This window comes from Herpailurus yagouaroundi, unplaced genomic scaffold, assembly GCF_014898765.1.
Source record: "Herpailurus yagouaroundi ecotype Mexico unplaced genomic scaffold, PumYag 162, whole genome shotgun sequence".
Classification (NCBI taxonomy): Eukaryota; Metazoa; Chordata; class Mammalia; order Carnivora; family Felidae; genus Herpailurus; species Herpailurus yagouaroundi.
In genome coordinates this window covers 73,905,701-73,915,268 of record NW_024412403.1, presented here as the reverse complement: position 1 = coordinate 73,915,268, position 9,568 = coordinate 73,905,701, and the positions used below count along the sequence as shown (strand labels likewise).

Below are 9,568 nucleotides of genomic sequence, written 5' to 3'. Positions count from 1 at the left end.
GTGCTGGAAGCGGGGGATGCAAAAATGAATGACAGGGTTCCTGCCCTGAAGGCCCTCACCATTTAGTAGGAGATGAGGCTGGCCAACGAACAGCAAAGAGTCAAGGAGATAATTTAGGTCAATAATTTAGAGGGACACACTGGATTTATCTTTGCAGGCAGTAATTCTAAGAATAAGAGCTGCCTTCCTGCCACAGCTAGTATGTGAGCCATTGGAGTTCTCAGGCATGATTCAAATAATGAGTCAAACCAGTCCTCAGAGCAGTTAACTGAAAACATTGCATAGGCTACCAATCTCTGTCCCTCAGGCAGAAAACGACCATACTATGTCTTGACCATTATTGAATTCGGTGGCTTAATGTAATGTTTTCTGGCACATTCTGGGGATTCAGTTTTTAGAAAGTTGCTCCACCACCTGAATATTATTCTGAAATAATAATTATGCTTAATTTAAAATTGCTTTGCTTTGTGATTTTTTTTTTTTTTTTTTAGTGTTGTGTTTAACATTTAGGGTACCGTCCTTCTGTACTAAAAATCATCTCTTAGGGAGTCATCTATTGGTTGCTCTTTGGGCTTTAAAGGAGATGCCTTTCTTTAAGATGGTGGTAGAAGTGGTCACTACAGTACTATTAATTATAATGAATAATATCAGTTAATCATGAGCTTTGTTTGAGTGCCAAGAATGATTCTCAAAGATAGGCTATTCGTTGGTAAATCTCTCATTTTCATAGAGTCTTCCTTACAGTGGGTAATTCTTTCGTTGTCGGTTAGCAGGAGATACAGTACCTCAGGCTTTTTGTTTGTTTGAAATTATTGAAATTGAAATGGTTTGAAATTGAAATGATTTGAGGAGTGCTCAGTGGCTCAGTCGAATAAGCATCTGACTCTTGATTTGGGCTCAGGTCATAATCTCACCGTTGGTGAGATCAAGTCCCACTATTAGCACAGAGCCTACTTGGGATTCTCTTTCTCCCTTTCTTTTTTGCCCTCCCCCCCAAATAAATAAACTTAAAAAAAGAAATCGAAATTATTTGAAATTCTATCTCCTTTCAATGAAAGCTATACTTTTCTATTATAATTAAAAACAGATTTCAGAATGGGCAATGTTTTCAAGGAGCAGCAAGACAGAAGGGATGAATGAAAGAACTGGGGTGCATTTTCTGTAACATGCAAAGAGAAAATGAGAACTAGACACAAAGAAAACATTCAGACTCATTAAAAAATTACTAATGTTTCTCAATCAATGTATTAAGTACCTGCAATCAGTTTTCACCCTTCAAATCAAGAAGGGGCAGTGTAGTCTCTTGGGAGGAGGGGGAGTGGGTGTTAGGAGCTCCTATTTTTCATGCTTCCTGTGCTGTCCTTGCCCAGATGGACCCAGATGCTGGAAAGGTCTCCTGAAATCAGTCAGTGCCTTGATTCCTAGTAGAGTTGCCCCTTAAATATGCGAAATAATATCCCTAATGCTAACAATAGCCAGAGTTTGAATCCAAGAATTCCATGTTGGTCATCTCATGTACCTGAGAGCCCTGGGGAGTCCTCTTCTTACTCATCTGTAATGATATAGAGTATCATCAAGCCTAGCCAAAGTTGTTTCCTTGATAATTATTCCTTGGATATAACCTCCTATGTAGTAGTTGTTGACTTGCCAAATGCAACGCTCACTTTGTACCATGCCTTCATGAACCAAAAAACTATGGTACACGCATAGGAGGTGTTTTGTTGTTTTATTTGTGGGGAAAGAAGCAAAACTCCCAAGGCATCCTATGAGTAAATTACTTCTCTGATAGAAAGTAGTGTCCAAGTCATAACTATAACTAGTGGCATAGTTTTATTCAAGTCATTTCACTTTCTGGACTTCATATGTGCAAAAGTACATATGAATGTGCATACAGCAGTATATTGTGGGAACACAGCAGAAATCGTAAATTGGGAAGTAATCTTAGCTGAATATGCTGAAGCCCATGAATATGGGATATTTGTATTAATTTGGGTTCTATTATCACTTCCATGACTGATTCTTTTTGAGCCCTGGGGCATTTATTCATTCAAATCCATTCATTTGTTCATTCATTCGTTCATTCATTCAGTAAAAATGTATTGTATACTATGGGGCACCTGTGTGGTTCAGTTGGTTGGGCGTCTGACTCTTGATTTCTGCTCAGGTCATGATCTCATGGTTTGTGAGATCGAGCTCAGAGCCTGATTGGGGTTCTCTCTCTCCCTCTTTTGCTGCCCCTTCCACACTCATGACTGTGTGTGTGTGTGTGTGTGTGTGTGTGTGCACGTTCTCTCTCAAAATAAAATAAACTTAAAGGATTATTGTATACTGTCAGGTACTGTCCTAACCTCTGAGAATATAAGATATACAAAAAAGCAGGGCTCTTGACTTCAGAAAGCCTACATTCCAATGAGAAAGATGGACAATAAATACATAAGCAAGTAAGTAAACAAGATAATTGCAGATTGTGAAAAGTGGTTAAGAAAGAAATAGAAAGGGTTATGGGATTGAAGGTAATGGGGCTAATCACTTTCAGGTAGATGCTTGTAGAGATGCCATCTGAGTGAGACTTGACAAATGAAATGCCAAACTTCAGCTTCTCGGCCTGACAAGGTAGAGAGGTTATTCATGTCAGCAATCTGTAAGTGCAAAAATGACCCATTTAGACTGTTTCCCACAGCACATTTTGTGCAAAATGTACAAAATGCCCTTAAGCAGAATAACACAGATGTCAGCCTCAATTTTTAGATTTCCATGGCATCCTCCAGTAGAGTTGGTCCTGGCCATTACCAGTATTAAGCTTAAAAATAAAACTGCCAGTTATTTTACCAGCAAAAGCAGGTTTATTTGGGAATGACAATGAATCACAATTCGGGACAAGCCCCCAGGGCAAAACCATAGGTAAGTCCTGAGAACAAAGGAGAGGAACATTTTTTTTTAGGTTTATTCATTTTTCAGAGACAGAGAGAGGGGGTGAGTAGGGGCAGAGAGGGATGGAGACACAGAATCTGAAGCAGGCTCTAGTTTCTGAGCTGTCAGCACAGAGCCTGATGTGGGGCTGGAACCCACAGACGTGAGACTATGACCTGAGCTGAAGTCAGATGCTTAACTGACTGAGCCACCCAGGTGCTCTGGAGAGGAACACTCTTCTATAGAGGAAAGGAGGAAGTTAGGAGGGCTGTTATAAATTAAAAAGTCCATTGGCGTAAACTGGGCATTTGCAGTATAGTGGCTTTTCATTGGCTGAACAGTGATAGTCTCTCATTGGCTGGGCTGTTGCCAGAGGAGGAGTAAAAACTTTCCTCCTTTTGCTGGGATAGTAAAGTAGTACCATTGTGCAAGATGTCTCTTCCTGTTGGGTCTGCAATTGAGGGGTGGTAGCCCCTGAGAGCTCCCCGCGCTGACCTCCTAACTCCATTCTAATTGGGTTTCCTTTACCAATTTTCACACCAACTGCTCCCTCATTTGGGGAGGGAGGATGCAGGGAGCCCTCTGACTCTGTGGTGCATGTTCTGGCTTCATTAGTCCTGCTCAGACCAGGCTGCAGGCAAAGAAGAAACACCTGCTTAGTCACAGCTGAACTGTGCTGAGAAAAGAGTGACCACCCGCTTCCTTTAGCTCTGCTCACGTTGGCCAACGAGCTTCTGAGCCCATTTGTCATCTCCTGGGAATAGAGCTGACTCAGAGCATTGGCTTCTTGTTTGACCTGGAAACAGCTGGAAACAGAAGGCTTGGATAAAAAGCAGGTGGAGCTGGTGGCTGCCTATGTAATAGGGAAATTTTCTGCCCTGACCTGTCCTCAATGCTTGAAATTTTACCGCTACAAGTTAGCATCCAATCCACTCAGTTTCGAAAGGTTTTTATTTGGCTTTAGTCTTCAGTTTTCTCAATTTTTTGGAGGAGGTAGCCACTCTTTAAATGTTATAATTTAACATCTTAAAAGGGGCTCACAAAAAATTCTATACATAACAAGAGTCAGTTTATAGGTGCCCTATCCAGAATTACCACACCTCTGAAATGACAAATTCATACACTCTACTCTTACAGCATAACTCCTAGTCTTCTGACCCGCCCACTGCATTACTCCCATTACATTGCTCTCTGGCCTCCTGGAGACCTCTCCTGCCATGACTGGTTCACAGTCTCTGTCTGATGTAAGACACAGATAAATGGAATTCAAGGTAGAAGTCCATCAGTCTACGTTTGCTATCTCCACCATTCAGCTTAAGAAATAAAACATTATTATACTCTGTTTTCTCTTCAAATCGTATAAATCTTTCGCCTTTTACTAAAGATTTCCGTGAAGAAATAAAACATTATTGTGGTAGGCTAGCAATGCCTTCCCTCCCAAAGATATCAGCTCCTAATCCCTAAAACCTATAAATGTTAAATTTGGAGAAAAGGTCTTTGCAGATGTGATTAAATTAAGAATCTTGGATGAGGAGATTATCCTGGATCATCTGAATGGGTTCCAAATGTCATCACAAGTGTCCTTATAAGGGAGGTGGCAGAGGGAGATTACACACACACACACACACACACACACACACACACACACACACACTAAGGCCCTGTGAAGACGGAGCAGGAAGAGATTTGAAGACTGGAGTGGTGTGGCCACAAACCAAGGAATGCCAGCAGCCACCAGAAGCTGGAAAAGGTAAGGAAGAGATTTTCTTCTAGAGCCTCTAGAAGGAGCATGGCCCTGCCTACACCTTCATTCTGGCTCAGTGATCTCGATTTTGGACTTTAGGCCTTCAGAACTGTGAGGAAATAAATTTTGGTTGTTATAAGTCACCAAATTTGAAATAATTTCTTACAGCAGCCACAGAAAATTAATACAATTACCAATGCAGTGGAAGCTACTGGTGTTTCCCTACCCACCTGCAACCCACTCCTTCTACCTTAGGAGGTAACTAAGACTTTGAATTTGGCATTTATAATTCTCTGAATTTCATACTTTTATTAGATATGTATGTATTCTGAAGTAATGTCATTTTGTGTATCGTATTCTCCTGTATCCTTCCACATTTTGCTTTTATACTTCTGCATATCCTTTGTTTATATGTGTAAATATGTATTATAAATTATATATAATGACACGTTGCTCTAGTTCATTTTTACTGTTGCATAGTATTCCATTGTGTGTGTGTGTGTGTGTGTGTGTGTGTGTGTGTATGTTTGTGTGTGTGTGTGCACGCATACATCTCAATTTTAAAATCAATTCTTCTGGGAGCACTTGGGTGGCTCAGTTAAGCATCTGACTTCAGCTCAGGTCATGATCTAGAGGTCTGTGGGTCCCAGACCCACAATGGGCTCTGTGCTGACAGCTCAGAGCCTGGAGCCTGCTTCGGATTCTGTGTCTGTCTCTCTCTCTCTGCCCCTCCTCTCCTTGCACTCTGTCTCTCTCTCTCTCTCTCAAAAATAAATAAACATTAAAAAACAAGATAAAATGATCAAAGCCCATTAAAAAAATAAAATCAATTCTTCTGTTGATGGATATTTCGGTTGTTTATAGTTTTTCAGTCTTTCAGGCAGTGATACAATGAAGATCTTTGCACAGGCCTTCTTCTGCTCATGTGTAGGAGTGTTTCTAGAATAGTTACCAGAGAATAGAATTACTAGGTGAAAGGTTGTATCATCCTCAGTCACGCTAGATATTGCCAGTAAAAGTGCCAATGTACACTTGGTGGGTTGGATTTTGACAGCAGGAGATTTCAATAAGGGGACTGGTGTGGGCCTGAGAAACACAGCTAGTGGTAGCTAGTCGGTTCTGTTTGACAAAGCAGCAGGTCCCGTTTGAGGCATGAAAGCAAATCTGAATTTCCTGCGGGGACTTTCTGCAATCTTTGCCCTCTTCTGCCCGCTCTCTCCCCGTTCTGGGATGTCTTCCCTAGAAGCTGATCTAATCTCTCGGGTAACTGTGGCATGCCTCGGTTGAGACCAGTGGACTGGGAGCCTGAGGAGCAAAGGGAGGAGGGGCAGGGAAACTGGGCTGGAAGGGCCACGGGAGGGGAGGCCTGAGGTGTCAGCCAGGAGACCGCAATCAGGCAGCACTTGAAGTCTCTAAGCAGAAGTGAGCACCTGCCACTCTGCAGGTGTCCGGAGGCATCGGGAGGGCTTCAGCACCTGAGGTCAAGAGATTTGGAATAAAGGTCTGCATGGTTGACCATGTGTATCAAGGATTGGCCTTTGATAACACTTTCCTCAAGTCCCCTTCGAACCGTGCTCACTGAGAGAGTCACTTTATAATTCAGTGAGCTGCTGCTTTGCCTGCATCTCTGGGTGCACTGAACGTGCTGAAGTGTCGGCTGAAGGCTGACATTTTATATTTGAATTATAATTGGCAGTCCAGGAAAATTCAGGAGAGTTAAATGTCATACATCCAATGCATTTATAGAATGTAACATGTTATAAGAGTAATAAAATATGTACTGAACATTTTATGCATCCAAATAACGTACAGCATGAAAAAAGACATGTGTATTGATTAAAAAACAGGGCAAAGTGTGTATGTGTGTGCCCGCGTGTACACTGATAAGGATTAGAAGACACAAAACAATGCCAAGAGTTGGTCTTTTAAGTTTATGGCTCATTTTCCCTATAAAGATACGGGTACTTTCTCTTTCTTTTTTTTTTTTTTTTTGTTTTTAATTTTTTTTTTTAATGTTTATTCATTTTTGGGAGAGAGAGACCAAGTGCAAGCAGGGGAGGGGCAGAAAGAGAGGGAGACACAGAATCCGAAGCTGGTTCCAGGCTCTGAGCTGTCAGCACAGAGCCCGACGCGGGGCTCGAACTCACGGGGGCTGTGAGATCATGACCTGAGCTGAAGTCCTACGTTTAATGACGCTTAACTGACTCAGTCGCCCAGGCGTCCCGGCACTTTCTCCTTCTTAGCAAAAAATTGCTCTTTATTAACCATGTCCAAAACTATAGAACTATAAACATTTGACCTGTAAGAGTCCTTGGAGATACCTCATCTAGGTCAGCTCTTTCAGTGACAGGCAGGTGAGGAGACAAGCCTGACGGGGGGAGGAGGTCTGCTAGAGTAAGCCGCTAACACACCTGGGGCTGGGGTCAGTGCTAGATCCCATCCCAGTGCACTTCCCACCATGGGACCTCTTAGCATGTCAGCCCATTCAGATCACCTCATTTTGCTGGAAAATGTTTGATAACTCTTGATGAGTCTATTTTCATTTAATATTTGGTATTCAGTCAAAAAACTGATTTTAGCAGAAAAGTTGACCATATTTAACAAAATATTTTAAAATTTTAATAGTTTCTTATAATTATCATGGTGACAGTGATTGCATTTTTGGGGAAATCTTATAAAATTACAAAATGTGTAGACAACTGTGCAAATACGAACTTTCTAAATTACTTGATATCCTCCTCCATGTCTCCTAGAAATAAACAGAGGACCTTGTTAATAGTAAATAAAGATTGCTTTAATAACATACCCTATATTCACACAACAAGCCATCATCTCAAATGTATGGGATTACAGTGGGATGGGAGTCCAGAAAGGCCTCAAAGTCTGAAGTAGTTACTGGAAGAAGAAGCCTATTTCTTGCCATTGGTGCTAGACTTGCCAGAGGGTCAGGCTGAACTAGAAGGAAGTTTTAGGGTCCAAAGTTTTAGGGCCCTTACTACAAGCACCCACAACAAAAATAAAAAAGGAGGAAACCACTTTGAATTCCAGCACTCTCACACGGTAATTTCTTTCATTTCCCCTGTTCACTTTTAGTCCTTCATTTTATGTAACTATAAATACAACATCATTACAACGCTACATTCTTTTTTCACTCCACGTTATACCGTGAACACTTTTGTCTTAGTGCTATTTTGGTTGCAAGGAACATTCACTCAGTCAAGTTAAATTACCTCAAAAAAAAAAAAAAAAAAGTGTGTGTGTGGCTAATGTCACAGAAATCCAAGGACAGGAACCTAAGTCAGCTAAGCGCCCCAAGACTTGGGAGGAGGACTTGGGAAGGCAAGTGATCAGCTACTGGAGCGGCTCTGTTAGGCGCTTGGGGTGGGGTCTCTGCCCACCTCTGCACTTCTGTTCCACACTCTCCTAATTTGAGTCATGCATCACCAACAATAGCCGCCCCAAACAACATGACTTTACAGTTCCAGAGTTTTTAATCATTCTTTCTCCAGATCTCTGGACGTCAAATCCTGATTTCATGGAGCTAATTTATCTTTTCTGTCTTGTGAGGCCACAGAGACAGAGGTTTCTGCCCAACCTGTGGACTGGCTGTCACTAGCTCAGGCGGACGCACCTTGGTTCAATCGGGGGTGGCTCAGAGGCACGACCTCCAGATACTAGCCCTCCAGGCAGCAAGGCCGTAGGCAGGTGCCCCCACCCTCAAGCAGAGCGTGTGGGTGGACAGGTAGCAGCTCTCGTGTGGCTGCCTAGCCTTCATAACTACCAACTTTAATGAACATACAACATTAATTCTGTTCTGCCATTTACGATCCCATTTCCTCTTAGTATTAGCCTTAATTGAGCTCCTTTCGGTTTGGGGACTGCTACAAGTAAAACGATGACGAACATTATTGTGCATGCTTCTTCCCTTTCATCTGGATTGTATCAAAAAATCTTTCAATTACCTAGAAATTACATTTTCTGGGCACCTTCAGGATATAGAACATAACCTTATGTTTTTTTGTTCAAAAAGTACCTGAAAAAAATGAAAAAAAAAAAAAAAAAAAAAAGAAAAGTACCTGTATTTACTAGAGACTTATACATAGGTAGTTATGGGCAAATTAAGAGGATGTGGTATCTGGGGTTTGCTTCAAACACCCTAGGAAAAATATTGGGGGGCACCGGTGATAGCCGAAGCGAAACTGGTGACATGTTGATGACTGTTAGAGCTGACAGTGGGTATGTGGGGATTTACTCTCTACTATTGTCTCTGTTTTGCTGATTATCTGACTTCTCTTCTCTTCCTCTACCTTCTGAATTTTTTGCTCTTTCCCCCAGGTTTCCTCAAGTTACTTGGTGCCCACATGCTTCCCTCTGGATTCCCAAAAGTTTTTGTCAGGTTTAGTCACCCCTGATACCTGCTTCATGGTTTCCTTTTCCTTGACTGGAAAACTCAAGCCCGTCCATCTACACATTCAGTCAGTACTTCATTCACATACACACTCTGAGTCTATGTGTTGGGCAAGACACTGTAAAAGGGACAAACTGTAGTCACCTTCATGGTCTTTGATGTGCCTCTGCTGTTAAGAGGAATGCAGTCATAACTTATTTTGTACCATGAGCTGAAAGACGGGCAGCTTAACACTCTTGGGAGTAACCGTATTTGAGAAGAGGAGCCAGCAAGAGGAGCGTGATATAGCACAGGGCTCAAGAGCAGGCAAAGCTGGGAGACAGGATCGGCTTTGGTACCTACCGCCCCCTTCCTGCCTTTCTGCCAGGTAGTTTTCAGAACCGGAAGCTACAATTTGAGGTCGCATTTATGTAACAAAAGGAAAATTGTACATATTGAGATCCTTGGGATTTTTGTAACCGTTAAAACATTAAGGAGTCTCACATGCTCAAGGAAACTCATACTTT

General features: G+C 41.9%; 1 non-coding gene across 1 annotated transcript; it reads left to right on the top strand.

Annotated features, from left to right (window-relative positions):
- The first annotated feature begins 4,244 nt into the window (after window positions 1-4,244).
- Window positions 4,245-4,357, top strand: LOC121036589 (U5 spliceosomal RNA). Its single transcript, XR_005793402.1, has one exon. It is a non-coding gene; the product is annotated as a U5 spliceosomal RNA (small nuclear RNA).
- The last annotated feature ends 5,211 nt before the right edge of the window (window positions 4,358-9,568 follow it).